This window comes from Sorex fumeus, unplaced genomic scaffold (genome assembly GCF_029834395.1).
Source record: "Sorex fumeus unplaced genomic scaffold, SorFum_2.1 ptg000081l, whole genome shotgun sequence".
NCBI classification, from domain to species: Eukaryota; Metazoa; Chordata; class Mammalia; order Eulipotyphla; family Soricidae; genus Sorex; species Sorex fumeus.
In genome coordinates, this window is record NW_026606138.1 from 18307444 (window position 1) to 18324695 (window position 17252).

Consider the following 17252-nt stretch of genomic DNA (forward strand, 5'->3'; position numbering starts at 1 on the left):
GCTGCATGCAACGCAAATGCCCTGCCGCTGTAATATCGCTCCAGCCATAATTCCGTATTTAAAAAAATTTGTTTACGTTAACCACAGGGGCCGATGGCACAGCGAGGCCTGGATTCTTTCTCTTAAGGTGCTGCTGAGACCAACATGCTGAGGGGAAAGGGTGCCCGGAAATCTGGTGATGCACCTGCATTCTAGAAAGGTCGTGTCTTGATATCAGCAGCAGCAGTACCACAAATCAACTCACATGCCCAAGGAATGCAGGGAAATGCGGTCACATCTCAAACACACCTGCACAAGCTTCCAATGGCAGAGGGCGCAGAGGGCGCAGACAGGCACCGGAAGTGTTGGGGAAATGCACGGGTTTAGGCTGACTCCCTGGCTTGGCACTGGGGGTGACACTTGGTGGGGCTTGGGGGACCGTATGGGGTGCTTGGGAACGAACCCGGGTCTGCCAGGGGCAAGGCAAGTGCCCTACACACCTTACTATCTCTCTGGCCCTGGTGCGCTGTTTTTAGAAGACATTATCAAGCCAACGTGTTTCCCCCTTGCATCTTCCCCTTCATTCCAGTATTTATTTTCCCTTTCCCTCCCTTTCTCGCCGAGACCGAGGGTCGCACACTCTAGGTGGTGGTTACCCACTTGGTGGATGGGGGGTCTCACTCGGCCTGCCAGAACTCCAGCCATGCCCAATTTTCCCTATTTCCAGTGAAGAATATGCCACAGGAAAAACATCTGGTTGAAAACTCACATAAATCAATGCTTTTGGGTCTACAGATACTTTTAAGGGACTAAGCATGGAGAAACCTCACCGCACAGAAGATAGAGCCAGAGTTCTGGCCCGGGCGCCCTTAAGAGCCAAGCTGACACTTCGAAAGAGAAATTTTTCAGAAGTGCTCCCTGTAATAAAGATAGTAAACAAAACATATAAAATCATATTTGTAAACAAAAATCCACCTTTCAGAAAAAGACAACATTTAAAAAAGAAAATGTCCCGGGGACCCGACAGATAGTATAGTGCGAAGGTGCTTCCCAGGCATCAAAGAGTCAAATATGGACCCCTGAGGACCACCAAGAGTAATCCCTGAGCATCACCAGGTGAAGCCCCAAGCAAAAACCAAAGCAAAGCAAACAAATAAATATGTGCTGAAAATAACCAGTAGGAAACAGGCTGGGACGGGCGTGTGGGAGAAACAGAATTTCCCGCACACCCTGCACCCAGCCCTGAGGTCACACTGCAGAACCTCAAGTGTTTGAATGAAAAATGTAAGCAATTTTATTTCTAAAAATGAGAATGTAAGAAAAGAGTCTTCAGGTCTTGCCAAGACTCGATCAAGGTGAAAGGCGGGTCACGAAAACAAAATCACTCACAAACCTACGTTTCTTCTGCAGGCACCTGGGCAGCGGCTGCCGCTCCTCGAAGTGGGGGCCCGGGAGTATGTGCACAAATTCTTCGATTCTGCGCCAACCAGGCCGGGAGAGCAGCTGGGCCAGCCGCATGCTGAGGGAGGCATAGCCGAGATGTCCGTGGGGTTCTGCGGAGGATTCGAGAGCGACACCTGGAGTCAACCAACTCCTCTCTGCCCAATGGGCCATGGGATCTCTTTTTGTTTGTTTGTTTCGGTGGAGGCCATACCCTGCGGTGCTCAGGGCTCCCTCCTGGTGCTGCACTCAGGGATCACAACCTGGGTTGGCCGCATTAAAGGCAAACGTCCTCCACGCTGCCATCCTGGATTTGACTTTGGGGAGGAACACAGTGTGCTCCAGCCTACCCTGCTCAGCCCTGCCATCTCCACCCTCTACCCAATTTCCCAATCTCTCTCTTCTCTCCTTCTCTCTCTCTCTCTCTCCCCCCCACCCCTACCCCTACAGCTTTATGGATCAGACCTGGTGGTGCAGAGCTGACGCATGGCTCTGCCCTCACCTCTCCTGGCCCTGAGTCCTTCTGTCTCAAACCAATCTCAGAAAGCTGCTTGGTGCCCCTGTGTGCTGGAAGGTGCCAGTGCCCGGCAGCACGTGCAGAGGGCAGGTGCGTGGCCAAACCCCAGCACCGCTGGGTCTGAACATTCAACTGTCTGCCCGGGAAAGATTCCATCCGACCCCCACAGAAGAAAAACTGTTCATCGATTTGGTGAGAAACTTCTCCTATAGAAACTTGGCCCACTGGGGGGAGGCAATGTGGAGAGCTCTAAGCCCAGCCAAGCTACTCTCAGGCATTCTTCCAGGGGGCGAGGCCCCAGGGCACAGCCAAGCCCAAATCTCCCAAAGGTGAGAGTGACAGCCCCCAGCATCACAGTCACCCCCAGTCTGAAACCCCTCCCTCACAGTGACTCTGAGTCCAGCAGCCCCAACTGCCCACGGTGAGTCAGTTGTGTTGGTCCCCAATCCTCTTACTTGAGGCCGGCCTTTTCCCTGACCAGAGGCTTCCTTGAGTCCAGACCAGCCTCCCCTGCCCTGAGGCCTAAGTGGACAAGGGCCCCCGCTTCCCACCCCCCAGCCCCCATTTTCAAAGAGCATCCCCCAAAAAGCCCCTCTCAGTCCTGGCTTCTGCAAGGGCAGCGCCTTCCCACCAGCAGGATGCCACACCACTGGGGAAATGTGTGTGTGTATGTCTATGTATGTGTCTGTGTGTGTATGTTGGTCCGCATGCATGTGCGTGAAGGCTCAGCTCGCCTATTAGATGGCGTGCATGTGCATGCGTGTGCACGAAGACTCGGCTCACCTGCTCATTCACATCGTCCATCCAGAGGCGCAGGGTCTTCCGGATGGGGGGGTAGCTGTTCCTGCCCCACTGCTGGGGCCGCAGCAGCCCGGCCTTCTCCAGGTTCTGTAATGTCAGGATGTGCTCGTAGCCGTATGTCTGCCAGAGAAGTTGGGGAGCCTGCTAGATCTCCCACTTCCGAAGAGGGAGCGAACATTTTCAATCTCATTTTGATACTATTGTTTTTGAGTCATACCCGGCAGCATGCAAGACAAGTGCCTGACCCCTTTCTACCTCTTGGTTTGTTGGGTTTTTGTGTTTGTTTGTTTGTTTGTTTTGCTTTTCAGGTCACACCCGGCGATCCTCAGGGGTTACACCTGCCTTTGCACTCAGCAGTCACTCCTGGCAGTGCTCAGGATAACGTATGAGATGCTGGGAATCGAACCAGGGTCGGCTGCGTGCAAGGCAAACGCCCTACCCGCTGTGCTATTGCTCCAGCCCCTTTCTAGCTCTTTGGACCCCACATTTTCACTTTAAAGTCAGAATGCATGGGCCCAACGTAAGGAAGATAGATGACAGTGTACTGAAATAACTGAGTAAGAAAAGGAGGCCAACCACACCTCCTGACGTGCTACTGTCCAGATGTCTCCTTTGTTTTGTTTGCTTTTGCCCGCCCCCCCCACTTCCTGTGCTCAGGGATCAGTGCTGGTGGGGCTCAGGGAACCCATATGGGTGCCGGGGATCGAGCCCAGGTGGGCACATGCAAGGCCAACTGCCTTTTTAATAAATTTCTTCCTTGGCAAATGAGTCACTTAGAAACACTGACCTGGAGAATTTCTCTTTTGTAATAATCCAGAACCTTCTGCTTGACCCCACTGTTGCACACCGACTGCAGGCAAATGAGCCTGAGCACCTTGATGAGTGGATGCTTCTGGGCGATGCAGTCCTCCATGTAACTATTGACCTAGAGTCCTGGCAGATTCATGCGTGAGAGCCGGGTCTGGGCCTGCAGGCCTGGGCGTTCCCCGGCCCCTGAGAGGCCCAATCAAGGAGAGGCTGGAGATTGGCTCACACTCCTGCCCACACTCCCTGGACAACCTAAGCTCCGGGGCTAAGGGCGGCGGGTGCAACTGTCCCACTTGTCAGCGACACCTGAGCAGCATCAGTAAAGTATCAAGGACTGTGGTGAATTTGGGCGCTTGCTTGCTGCAAGTGAGAATGCGGGATTTATTGACAGGCAGACAGGAAAAGGGATCATATAACCCATGCTCTTAAATTATCCGTGATGGGCTTCAATAGTCTTGGGCTTCAGGGCTGGGTCTTGTTTCTCTGAGGACAGCGAACAGCAATGGAACACATGCACACACACACACAATGGAACACACACACACACACATGCACGCACACACACAAAATGGAACACACACACACACACAGATACACACCACCCCCGGTCAACAGAAACCTATCCCTTGGCAGAATCTCTTTCCGCACATTTTGCACTGCCCTGACAGGTATTTAGGCCAGACAGAGAAATCAAAGCGATTCCTTTCCTACCTCGAGTTCTGTTTGCCAATCTCATTAACTATCGGCTAAAACGGTTTTAGTGTTCAAGTACCTGATCAGTGTCTATTCCAGACATAAACTCCTGCTCCACGGTTAACATATCAAAGAAGTCTTCAGACGCTGAAACATAATGAACACATGAGCAACTCAGAAGTGGGATAAATGCTCATTTCTCCCAAAGGCATGCAAAGTAGCAAGCAAGCACCAAGTTTAAGTCATCACCGGGAAGGCACATTCCAGAACAGAGAAGCTGACAGCCTGTGCCCCGAGGTGCGCCTAGACACAGAGCCCCGGGACCTGGGCCCTAGCAGCTTCCTCTTCACACTTCATCACTTAACTTCCCGTTAGTCGTTGATTTGCTCGAGCGGGCTCCAGTAACATCTCCATTTGTCCCTGTCGCGTACTAGTGTAGCCCAATGGCATCTGTTCGCTCCGGGAACATGAAGGGCCTCAAACCGATCGTTCATGATCTTGACGAAGAAGTCTGACCATCTGGTAGGTGGGTGGCCACGCGGTCTTTTGACATCCCGTGGAATCCAATCGGTAACAGCTCTAGTCCAGCGGTCGTCTTTAAATCTCATTACGTGACCAGCCCATCTGATTTTCGACACCTTGGCAAATGAGACAGCATCCCTGATTCTTGATCGTCGACGGATGTCAGAACTCCGGATTCTTTCTCTCATTTGAGTGAAACGTGATATTCCAAGCATAACTCTTTCTATTCTTCTTTGGGAGACGTGAATAGCGTTCTCATCTTGTTTGCGTAGGGCCCAGGTCTCTGAGGCATATGTTAATGCAGGAAGAACAGTGGAATCAAAGAGATGTGCCCGGAGCCGGAGGTTCTTCGTCCTCTTAGCTATTTCTTCAACGTTCTTGAAGGCTTCCAAGCCGCTCTCTTCCTCCTGCGCAGCTCGGGTGCCAGGTCATTTGTCATGTTGACCTCTTGACCTAGGTACACATAGCTGTTGCATTCGGAGATGGTCGTTCCATTGAGAGGGAATGGGGCGTCAGGAACGAGGCTGACCTCTTCACACTAATTAAAGCAATTTCCCAAAGGCATTTTACTTTGGTTACTTTGGGGGCCACTCCCGGTGGTGCTCAGGGATCACTCCTGGCAGGCTTCAAAGACCATATGGGACTCCGGGATCCAACCCGGGCTGGCTGTGTGCCAGGCACTGCAGTACCGCTCCAACTCCAGCTCCTCGCCACATCAGACTGAAACCAACCTCAGCAAGTATTGCCAGGTCTGGCGAAGCAGTGCTGGCGCCACCCAGAGCCTGGGAGAGTCCTGCTGCACCACCTGACCCCGCAGAACCCAACAGTCACACTCGGAACATTTCTGTGAGGACACAGCGGCTGGCACAGGGAACAATGCACAAGTGAAAAAGTAGCCGGGGGCCCCCCCAGAAGTAGCAGGGAGCCAGTGACACACCCTGAGCCTGAGCCCGGGACAGGGCACTCACTCGTTACGTCCCTGATGAGCTCGGCGATGGAGGTGTGATTGGCCAGGGAGCCCCGTGTCACCTGCATGTGGGGTAGCTGGGAGACAATCTGCTTGATCTCGCCCACCGTCTTGGCGTTGTGCCTTTCCTGAGGGAGGGGAGAAGGTCACGACAGTACTGGGGACAGCACTCTGGGCCTCGCACACCTGTGCGTGTGCGCGTGTGCACACGCACACACACACATACACGGGGTGTACCCCAGTCACAGCCACAGCAGTGCTGGGAACGGCACCCAAGGCCACACACACACACACACACACACACACACACACACACAAAATGTGCCCCAGCCCCAGCCCTGGCTGCCAAGAGTGCATTTTTAAGAGTTTGGGTCTTTGGGTTGCCCAGGGCATGTTTGAATCACGTGCAAGGCAGTGCCCCGGGCTTCCTCCTGGCCTGGCACTCAGGGATCACTCCTGGCATGCACCGGACCACATGGAATGCTGGGAACTGAACCCTGGTCAGCTGCATGCAAGGTAAGCGCCTTACCCGCTGTGCTATCACTCCGGCTCCCCCAAATTAATTTTTTTTCTCTTTTTTTTTTTTTAGTATTAGTGAAGCACCATGAGGTACAGTTGTAGATTTACAAATCTTTGTGCTTGGGTTTCGGTCATACAATGATCAAATACCCATCCCTCCACCAGTGCCCATTTCCCCCCACCCCCCCTCCCACCCTGTCTCTGTGGCAGGGCATTCCCCTTTGTTCTCTCTCTCCTTTTGGGTGTTGTGGTCTGCAAAAGAGGCATTGAGTGGCAATCATGTTCAGTCCATAGTCTACGTTCAACATGCATTTCCCCTCCTGGGAGGATCATCCAAACACCCTTTATTTGGTGCTCCCCTCTCTATCTGAACTGCCCTTTCCCCTAGAATACCCGGCTGGCCTCTAAGCTATGGAGTAATCCTCCTGGTGTTGATCTCAGCTATTCTTAGGTATTGATCTCATATTTTGTTGCTTTATATCCCCCAGATGAATGCAATATTTCTATGTCTATCCCTCTCTTTCTGACCCATTTCGCTTAGCATGATACTTTCCATATTGTACCACTTGTATGTAAATTTCATGACTTCATCTTTTCTAAGAGCTACATAGTACTCCATTGTGTAGATGTACCAAAGTTTCTTTAACCAGTCATCTGTTCTTGGGCACTCAGGTTTCTTCCAGTTTCTGGCTATTGTAAAGAGTGCTGCAATGAACAAACAAGTGCAGATGCCCCCAACTTAATTTTTAGTGTGAGAAATGGACACAAAACGAATTAGGCTATAACCAGATCCCACAGCCACAGGAAAATAGAAAAGGCAGGTTGGTGGGTCCAGGTACTGCGACAGCCACATCCTGCAGCACTGGGAGACCATGTGGACGGGAGGGAGCCCAGGGCCCACGTAGGCTACACATGACACTGCATAGTCCCTGCCAGGGATGTGGAGCTCAGCAAACTGTGCCTTGAAGCCACAAAAGCTAACGATCGTATAGCCTGAGACCTCAACAATAGCAAATCAAGTGTAAAACGTTTCCTGGGTCCAAGCTATACAGTGTGGGAGGCGCTTGCTCAGTGCCCGGCCTCCCCACAGAACCCCGAGGCCTGCCAGGAGCCAGCCCTGAGCACTGGCAGCGGGAAGGGAGGGAACTGGACACCATGGCGAGCTCGGAGCTGGAACAGTGAATGCCTGACACTTCTTATCCATAGCTTTATAAGTCACGGTGAGGAAATAAAAAATTGAGGAACAAAACCCAAGTGAGACAAAAGCAACTTCAGAAATACAACAACCATGGGGTCAGAGTGACAGAACAGTGGCGAGGTGCTTGCCTTGCATGCGGCCAGCCTGGGTTCGATCCCCAGCATCCCATGTGGTTGCCTCAGCCCACCAGAAGTGATCCCTGAGCGCAGAGCCAGGAGTTAGCCCTGAGCACCTCTGGGTGTGCCTCCCCTCAAAAAACAAAAAAACCCAAAGAAATACAAATACTAATATTGTGGAGATAACTCCTAAAAAAGATGAAATCAGGAAATCACCCTTCAAGGGAAAAAGTGATTTTTAAAAACTTCCCCCAGAGTTAAAAAATTCAGCTTCTATCATTTTACGAATTCAGGTTTCAAAAGTGAGCTGAACCCAGAATAAACGAGCAGCAGGAGGGCGCGAGGTGCTAACGAAGCTGGGGGACGGGGACTGTGCTCTCATTATCACACGCCTTCCCAGCCTGCTCCGGCTGAACCCGGATTCCCTAGATGCAGGAGCTAGTGGAGATGCCGCCACCATCAGCGGCTGGGAGGAAGGAGGGAGGGACAGGGAGTGCAGATGATGACTGGCAAAGGACCTGACACCAGGAGAGGGCCTGGCACCACCTTTCCCCGGGCGCCCACAGCCCGCCTGCTGCTTGGCCCCAGGCCCCAGCCACCTCAAAGGCGGCCAAGATCACCTTGGCCTTCTTGCAGAGCATGGCGCCCACGGCGTTGAAGTTGCGGTCTCGGATCTTGGCGTAGAGCTCCTCAGCTGAGTCCAGCGGCAGCTTCTTGGCCTCTGTGGGCAGGTCCTGCCCATAACCCTGCCTCTTCAGGGCGAATTTTTCGGGTGGTAGCTTTACATGACCTGCACGGGAGGGGACACCCCAAGTGAGACTCCAGAGACTTCCTGTCAGGGGAGAGCACTAGGCTTTGAGTCACTAGATGCGCACGAGCGTAGGACGCTCATGCTTTTCACGCACGGCTTCCCTGGCCTGGTCCGCGGGACGCCTCCTGCTACTGCCAGCCCGAACCGAACTCAGGATGGGGCCACCCGAGGAAACATGCCCCAGGGTGGCCCACTGTCTTTCCTGCTGGCGCGTGCAAGTGCATGCCGTCTATACCGACATTTCAACAAGCCAAGAGGAGACCAGGATGGGGCAGGAGTGATAGCACAGCAGGGAGGGTGTTTGCCTGGCACAGGGCAGACCCAGGTTCGATTCCCAGCATCCCATATGCCCTCCTGAGCACCGCCAGGAGTAACTCCTGAGTGCAGCGCCAGGAGTAACCCCTGTGCATTGCCAAGTGTGACCCCTGTCACTGTCCTCCCATTGTTCATTGATTTTGCTCAAGCGGGCCCAGTAACATCTCCATTTTGAGACTTTTTACTTTGTTTGCCATATAGAACACGTCACGGGTAGCTTGCCAGGCTTTGCCATGCAGGGAAGATACTCTCCGAAAAAGAAAAAGAAAAAGAAAAAGAAAAAAAACAAGATCCCAGGAATCATCTCAGCACAGAAGTGTGCTTGAGGGCGGGAGACAGCTCCGACCGCTTCTTTCCTTTCTGTTTCCTTTCTCTGATTTTTGGGCCAAACCTGTCAGTGCTCAAGGCTTATTCCTGGCTCTGTGCTCTGGGCTAATTCTTGGCAGTGACTGGGGGAACCATATGCGGTCCTGGGGACCAAACTCACCCTAACTGCTGCACTGCCTCTAGCTCCAAGTTGGTTCCTTTCAAAAAAACATCCCCTCCACTTTCAACACAAATCCCGACGTGTCTACACACAATCAGCTCCACTGCTCTGGGTCCAGAGAGACGGGTCATCGGGGGCAGCGCATGCTCAAGTCCAGCTGTCTGTTCCTTTGAGCACTGCCCCATGTGGGACCTGAGCACTGTGGGGTGGGTGCTGAGAATCATAAAGCAACAAGAACTCCTGCATCGGAGAATGTGGGAGAGAAAGTGACCAACGGAAGAAAAATACTTCTCGGATGCTTTCCAAATCCTAAGCCCCTCGGAACAGCCCGGGCGCCAGCGTCTGGAGACAGCACGCCACGGTGGCCGCGGGACCCGGAGCCTGAGCACATGCTGAGATACACGAGGTCGGCAAGACCTCGCATTCCAGCTCAAAGCAGAGGGGCAGCCGCTGGCCCAGGCAGCCTGCACGCAGCTCCTGCACGGACCTGCCATCGCCCTCGGTCCAGCCATAGGCGCAGACCTGGGGGGTTATGGGGAAGCCCAATTTCCCCTTGTTTTTCAGATTTCTCTTAATGGTTTCTTTTGAGGGGGTCACACCCAGCAATGTACAGGAGTTACTCCTGACTCTGCACTCAGGAATTACTCCTGGCGGTGCTCAGGGCACCATATGGGATGCTGGGAATCGAACCCGGGCTTGAGCTGTGTGCAAGGCAAACGCCCTACCCGCTGTGCTATCACTCCAGCCCTCTCCCTTAATTAAATGTTTGATCAGAAGTAAGTGTGTGATGTGAAGAGACTGTGAGTTCCCGAAACTCCTTCCCCCCGGAGGCACCCCACGAGCCCCATCTCTCACACCTCTGCACCCAAAACCCCAGCACCTCTGCCACATCCATCAAGGGACTTGCAGAAGCACCAGGAGGCGGGGATCCCTCGCATGGGGTGCTCCCGTGCCAGTGAAAGCTCGGAGCAGGAGTCTGGGGAGGGGCTGTGTGTGTGGCATCACCCCCAGCTACTGCCAGGCACAGCCCGGGTGGGCGCAGGGCCACGGACTGGCCCCACAGAGCAGAAAATCACAGAGATCAGCCCCGCAGTCCCTTTGGCACTGCTTACGACTGTCCCCACAAAAGGAAGCAACTTAAGAAGTTATCCTTCGCAACAACTGGTCTAAAACGATTGGAAAAAAACCCCATAATCCTGAAAGAGCAGGAAAACGCTTTGTTGTGTGGAAATGCCTCCATGTGTGGTCCTGTTCTGCTTCCGTGGCCGCTGTCACTGAGCCACACATTCACCACTGCAGTGACATACACACTAACACACACGAACCCCCCCCCCCCCCCACACACACACACCATCGCAATCCACTCTGCGATAACCAGCTTGGCACACTGGACAGACAGCACTGTCTGGACTCGGCCAGCACTCAGCAGCTGCAGGGCTCTGTGTCCGCAGAGAGACCCCATGCAGTTAGCTGCATCCCTGTCCTTCCAGACCCGGGCTCTATCCCCAGGGCTGTTTCCCTAGCCCCCGGCCAGGGCCACTCCTGAAGGCACCGGAGTTACCCCTCTTGCGGCCTGGGGCTCCCTGCTCTGAAGAAAAGACACGAATCAGACTGTGGGAAACTTCTCAGACTGTATCCCAGCAGGAGCTACTCCCGGCTCAGTGCTCACTGGACAGGCAGGAGCGCGGATGGAACTGAGCGCTGGCTGTGAGCCTGGCACTAGCCCCGTGAGCTTTCCTAGCCCCCACTCAGATCTGAAATGCTACAGAATCTAACATCCGGGGCCAACCCCCCCTGACCTCGGACCCAGGCACCCCTCAGAAACACTCTATTCCTCACGCCTCCTTGGGCGGCCCGAGCAGCGGGCCTACACACCGCATGGCCCTCTGCACAAGGCCTTAGCCTCGGTTTCCCCGATGGTGTCCTGGCTCGAGCTCGCTTTAACCTTGGGCTGAAAGTCAGTGCCTCACATTTTCAAGTATTCTGACTTACACACAAAGGCCACACCTTTAAAAACAGACACTTTTGAGATTGATTTTACTCAGCTAACCTATTAGTAAATGATGTCGCTTCACTTACTGTTCTGGATGCCATAAATTTCATCTATGAGTCCTTCGTATGTCAGCTGAGTCGCAAGGGGTGTTAATAAATCCACATTTCAATCAAGCAACAAGAGATTATCAAAATCAGGAAATATTGAATTCTGACTTTCTGTAAACTCTCTCTTCATCCTGATCATCATATTGGCCACTTGCTCGGAACAAAGTACAGAATCAGGCAGAGCCTTTTTAGCAATGGGCGGATTTTAAAATGAAGCTAAAAGGTGCCCGGAAATCCAAAATTTAAAAATAAGACGGAAAAAAATGGAACAATAAAATAAAACAAGACAGGCCTGAGACAGTATGGTGGGTAGGATGCTTGCCTTGCAGGTGGCTGACACAGGTTCAATTCCTGGCACCACATACGATCCCTCAAACCCTGCCAGGAGTGAGCCCCGAGCACTGCTGGGTACGGAGAGAGTGGGAGGAGGGAGAGGGCGAGAGAGGGAGGGAGAGTAGGGATGGAAAAGAAAAGATAAAGAACAGAAAAGAGAAAAGGAAAGAGGGCTGGGAGACAGCAGAGGGGCCAGGGGTCATGCCTTGCACGCAGACAGCCTCAGTTTGGTGGCCCCAGCACAGAGCCAAGAGCACTGCGAGGTGGAGCCCCAAACCCCACCCGCAGGAGAGAGGCCTCCCTCCCTGCCCCAGCTCACCCTGGCGCACTTGCCCTTGCCGAAGATCTAGGGGATGGTCCCGTACAGGCCTGCAGCGTCATCAGGCCCTTGGTCGCGTGGTACGTGCTTGTCTGTTCGCTGTCCAGGTAGCACTCCTGTGGGAGAGGGCCAGGCGTGTGGGCACAGGCTCTGTGAGTCAGTGCCGAGGCCCCAAGGCAGCACATCTACTGGGGGTGAGCATTGCTTGGCGGGCGAGGAATTGCTGGCCTCCGCATGCCCGCGTGACCACACAGCAGAACACTCTAGGCTTGTAGAAGTGCAGGCATCCTCTCCCACATATAGCAGCGAGTGTCACAGGGGACAGCAGGAGGGCAGCCACGGTCTCGGAGAAGGGCCACAAGATCCATTTAACACACAGACAAAAAGAAACATCTTTGGCCCAGAAAGAGCAAAGAGCATGCACGCGCCACCCAGCAGGGTGGTTCAGCAGGGCTGACAGAGCACAGACGGTCCCCAGCAGGGCCTCAAGATCACTCCTGTGCCTCAATCCCTTCATCCAGCAAGTGCAGAGAGCAGAGGAGAAAAATCACGCAACGCGCTTCACCTGCTCTCCACCTGATGGGGCAGCACTGTTGGTGCCCATCGCAGGACTCTTTTTTAATTTTTTTCTTTTTGGGTCACACCCGGCAATGTACTGGGGTTACTCCTGGCTCATGCACTCAAGAACTACTCCTAGTGGTGCTCGGGGGACCATATGGGATGCTGGGAATCGAACCCGTGTCTGCCGCATGCAAGGCAAACGCCCTACCTGCTGTGCTATTATTCCAGCTCCTCATTGTGGAATCTTTGACACTGTCTAAGGCAGCGGCCAACAGTCGTGCACCCCAACGGCATGAGGACGAGGAGGGCAGATTGAGGGCGGGGTGCAGAGAGAGACCTCCCAGAGAGCCTGGCCCAGAGTGAGCATAACATCCCCAAAGATCCCGTAGGATGTCTCTGCCAAGTTTGGGGTGCAGCCTCACACTTCAGTCCAAAACATCCTGGTCGGGATGTCCAAAGAGTCCTCAGAAAAGGACCAGAAGCTCCACATTGCAGCAGAGCAGAGAGGAAGATTCAGTGGAAGGAAAGCATTAGGGGGCCTCTTTTGAACTGCTCAGGGGCCCAGGTGACTGTTCAGAGCGGGAACTGTGTCTGCCTGCGGACAGCTCAGCCGGCTCCTGCCCGGCCTGCCAAGCCCCGAGCACCCAAACAAAATATTCATTTTGAAAAATAGCGTATTACTACAGAGACACCTCTAACAACTCCCACCCGGTGAGGCTCAGGGGATACCCCTGGCTCTGCACTCAGGAATTATTCTGGTGGTGCTTCGGGGACCATATGGGATGCCGGGGATTGAACCTGGGTCAGCTGCGTGCAAGGCAAATGCCCTCCGAATGTATATAGCTCCAGCCCTTGGAATTCCTCTTTAAAAGCCCCTAGGGTCATAACTGGTGGTGTGTGGGTCCCTCCTGTCCTGAACACGGGACTCCCCAGGTGATGCGGGCTCGGGGGCCTTCGTGGTTCAGGGCAGGAGAGAAGGCGTGAATGCAGCATCCACGGGCGGATGTGGGGCCCTTGGCTCCGACCTGTCTCGGGTCTGTCTGCTGGGATGGCCTTGCCCCGCCCACGCAGGGCCAGGACCAACCCTGCGTGTGACCGAGACAGCTCCTATCCTCAGCTGGGGTGACCAAGACGCTTCCTCAACGCTTCTGCACTGCTGACTGGGAAAGGGAGCAGAGAAGCCGCTCCCAGACCTGCAATGGCTCAGATGGAAGGCGAAATCCTAGTCCAGTCACCACACAGGGCCGGGCAGGCCCCTGTCCTGTCACCAGAGAGGGGCAGGCAGGCCCGTATCCTATTACTACATAGGGGCATGCAGGCCTGTGTCCTGTCACCACACAAGGGCATGCAAGCCCCTCCCTGCTTCATGACTGGGGTGGGGAGAGACCATTAGGGGAGCCCAGGAAAGTTCTGGATTCCACAGGCTGAAGCCCAGAGACATGAGCAAACCCACAGGGAGCTGGGTGACAGCAGCCCAGAACCCAAGCGAGACCCAGGTTCTTTCTCTTAAGGTGCTGCTGAGACCAACGTGCCGAGGGGAAATGGTGCGCGGAAATCTGGTGATGCACCTGCATTCTAGAAAGGTCATGTCTTGAGACCAGCAGCAGCAGTACCACAAATCAACTCACACGCCCAAGGAATGTAGGGAAAAGCAGTCGCATCTCAAACACACCTGCACAAGCTTCCAATGATAGAGGACGCAGAGGGCACAGACAGGCACCGGGAGCGTTGGGGCCGTGCATGGGTTCAGGCTGACACCCTGGCTTGGCTCTGGGGGTGATACCTGGCAGGGCTTAGGGGACCGTATGGAGTGCTTGCGAACGAACCTGGGTCTCCAAGGGACAAGGCAAGTGCCCTACCCACCTTACTATCTCTCTGGCCCTGGTATGCCGGTTTTAGAAGACATTATCAAGCTAATGTGTTTCCCCCTTGCATCTTCCCCTTCATTCCGGTATTTATTTTCCCTTTCCCTCCCTTTCTCGCTGAGGCTGAGGGTCGCACAATTTAGGTGGTGGTTACCCACTGGGGGGGTCCCCCACTCGGCCTGCCAGAACTCCAGCCATGCCCAATTTTCCCTTTTTACAGTGAAGAATATGCCATAGGAAAAACATCTGGTTGAAAACTCACGTAAATCAATGCTTTTGGGTCTACAGATTCTCTTAAGGGACTAAGCATGGAGAAACCTCACCGCACAGAAGATAGAGCCAGAGTTCTGGCCCAGGCACCCCTAAGAGCCAAGCTGGCACTTTGAAAGAGAAATTGTTCAGAAGTGCTCCCTGTCATAAAGATAGTAAACAAAACATATAAAATCATATTTGCAAACAAAAAAACAACCTTCCAGAAAAAGACAATATTTAAAAAAGAAAAACTCCGGGGGGCCAGATAGATAGTATAGTGGGAAGGTGCTTCCCTGGCATCAAAGAGTCAAATATGGACCCCTGAGGACCCACAAGAGTAAACCCTGAGCATCACCAGGTGAGGCCTCAAGCAAAAACTAAAGCAAAGCAAACAAATAAATATGTGCTGAAAATAACCAGTAGGAAACAGGCTGGGACGGGCGTGGGGGAGAAACAGAATTTCCCACACACCCTGCACCCAGCCCTGAGGTTACACTGCAGAACCTCAAGAGTTTGAATGAAAAAATGTAAGCAATTTTATTTCTAGAAAATGAGAATGTAAGAAAAGAGTCTTCAGGTCTTGCCAAGGCTCAATCAAGGGGAAAGGCGGGTCATGGAAACAAAATCACTCACAAAGGGCTAACTGGAAAAACGCAGTGACAGACTTGACTATTTCAGGCTGGAGCGGCCCTGCCTTCCACTCTCAAAGCTTCCTCCACAGCCACAGTGAATTCAGGGTGGGACGGGCACAAGGACAAACATCGAACAGCAGCAGAGAAACACCAGAAATAAACACATTTAAAGACAACTGATTTTTGAGAATTCAGTAAGGGCAACAACAATTTTAAGCAAATTTGTTGAAACAGGAGGGTCTCCATAAGCAAGAGGAGCAGCGGCCCGAGAGGCAGCACAGGGGAAGGCGCTGGTCTTGCACGCAGCCAATCTGGGTTCTAGCCCCAGCACCACATATGGTCCCCGAGCATGCGCAGGAGTGATCCTTGAGCACAGAACCAGGAGTAAACCTTGAGCACTGCTGGGTGTGGCCCAACTCCCATCTCTCCCCAAAAGGAAGAAACTGGACACTTCCAGGAATCACTAAAATGCCAGTGTGAGTGTCACCATCACAAACGAGGCAGAAACAAGTGTCAAGATCAAAGGGCAAACACTGAACTTACTCTGAAGGCGCCCTCCGACTCCATGGAAAAAAGGTCCCCGTCGAAGGGAATGAGGTCCAGGCTGTACTCCTCCCTACGGATGAAGGAGCCCAGGACGCCCAGGTCCTTCAGCCGCTGCTCACACAGCAGGCTACGCCGGGGCACAAACAAAATGTGGAAATCTCTTGTGGGGCCACGTCTGTCTTCACTGCAAGAGAAGGACCGTGCCTTGGCCCGAGGCCCCGACGCGAGGACTGCTCCCCAGGGCCCCACCTGTGCCTGACACACAGTGGGCTCTAAAGAGACCCTTATGAGCTAACCCCCACTACTGACTCGGCCCAAGTTTTTAGTTTTCCTGCTCTCTTGATGTGATGCTTTTTCTGGAAACCGCTCACCTATGCTCTGCCAAGGGGCAGTGCTGCTTTCTCTTGGGCCATTGATGGGACATGAAAACTCTCAGGGTTGGGCCTGGAGCAACAGTGCAGCGGGTAGGGTGTTTGCCTTGCATGCGGCCGACTCGGATTCGATTCCCAGTTCCCAACATCCTATATGGTCCCCTGAGCACCACCGGGGGTAATTCCTGACTACAGAGCCAGGAGTAACCCCTGTGCATTGCCGGGTGTCACCCAAAAAGAGAAAAAAAAAAAGAAAAACCTCTCAGGGTTATTGCAACGGACATCTGTTTCTTGCAGAAAAAAAAAATGTTTCTATTTAATCAAGCGATGTCTCTAGGAAAATAAAAGGTTGCTCTAAACCGTGCCCGATCTTGCGCAAATACCCCACATGCTTTTAAGTCCTTAGGGGCCATGTCGATCAAACGTAATGCAGACTGGGCTGGTGCACTTCCTCCATAGATGCTGCAGCATTAAATATTAATCATCTTCTCCTGACGTTGCTTATGAAATTTGAGCATATGGTATTCAGTACTTGAAAAAGAACCACTAGCTGTTTTTCTTTTTATAAAAAAATCTGGGTCCTTCTACTGAGACAGGCCGGAGCTTCCTACTGTCCTGAGAGAGTGGGTTTCTGTGGTTTGCCCTGCCTCCCCAAGCCCCAATCCACAAAGTTTCCTATTCTCTATTTATAGTTTTTGGGTCACACCTGCAGGTGCTCAGGGATAACTCCTGGCTATGCACTCAGAAGTCACTCCCAGAAGACTTGGGGACCACACTGGGTTCCGAGGATCTATCCATGTCTGACTGCAGAGTATCCTACCCCTGACCCCCCATTCTCCTCCGACACACTCTCACATCTGTCCAAAGATCCACTTCCTAAAGCGCTGGCAAGCAAAGGTGTCCTGATGAGCACTAAAAGCACTAGAGGAATGATTCCGTATAGACCATGCATCGGCTCTGAGATACCTAAGCACATTTTCAGCAATTATATCCATCAGTTCTAGCCGGGCTCTGACGAAAAAAATGATATTTTTGACATTCGCTGCTCACTAGCGGCTTCCTTTGAGTGTGAACATTTTCTCCACCTCATGTTCTTAAGAA

At 53.0% G+C, this 17252-nt stretch overlaps 1 pseudogene; it reads right to left on the reverse strand.

Moving 5' to 3' along the window:
• Nucleotides 1-836: 836 nt before the first annotated feature.
• LOC130038986 (vacuolar protein sorting-associated protein 33A-like) lies at nt 837-17239 on the reverse strand (annotated as a pseudogene).
• Between the last annotated feature and the right edge of the window lie 13 nt (nt 17240-17252).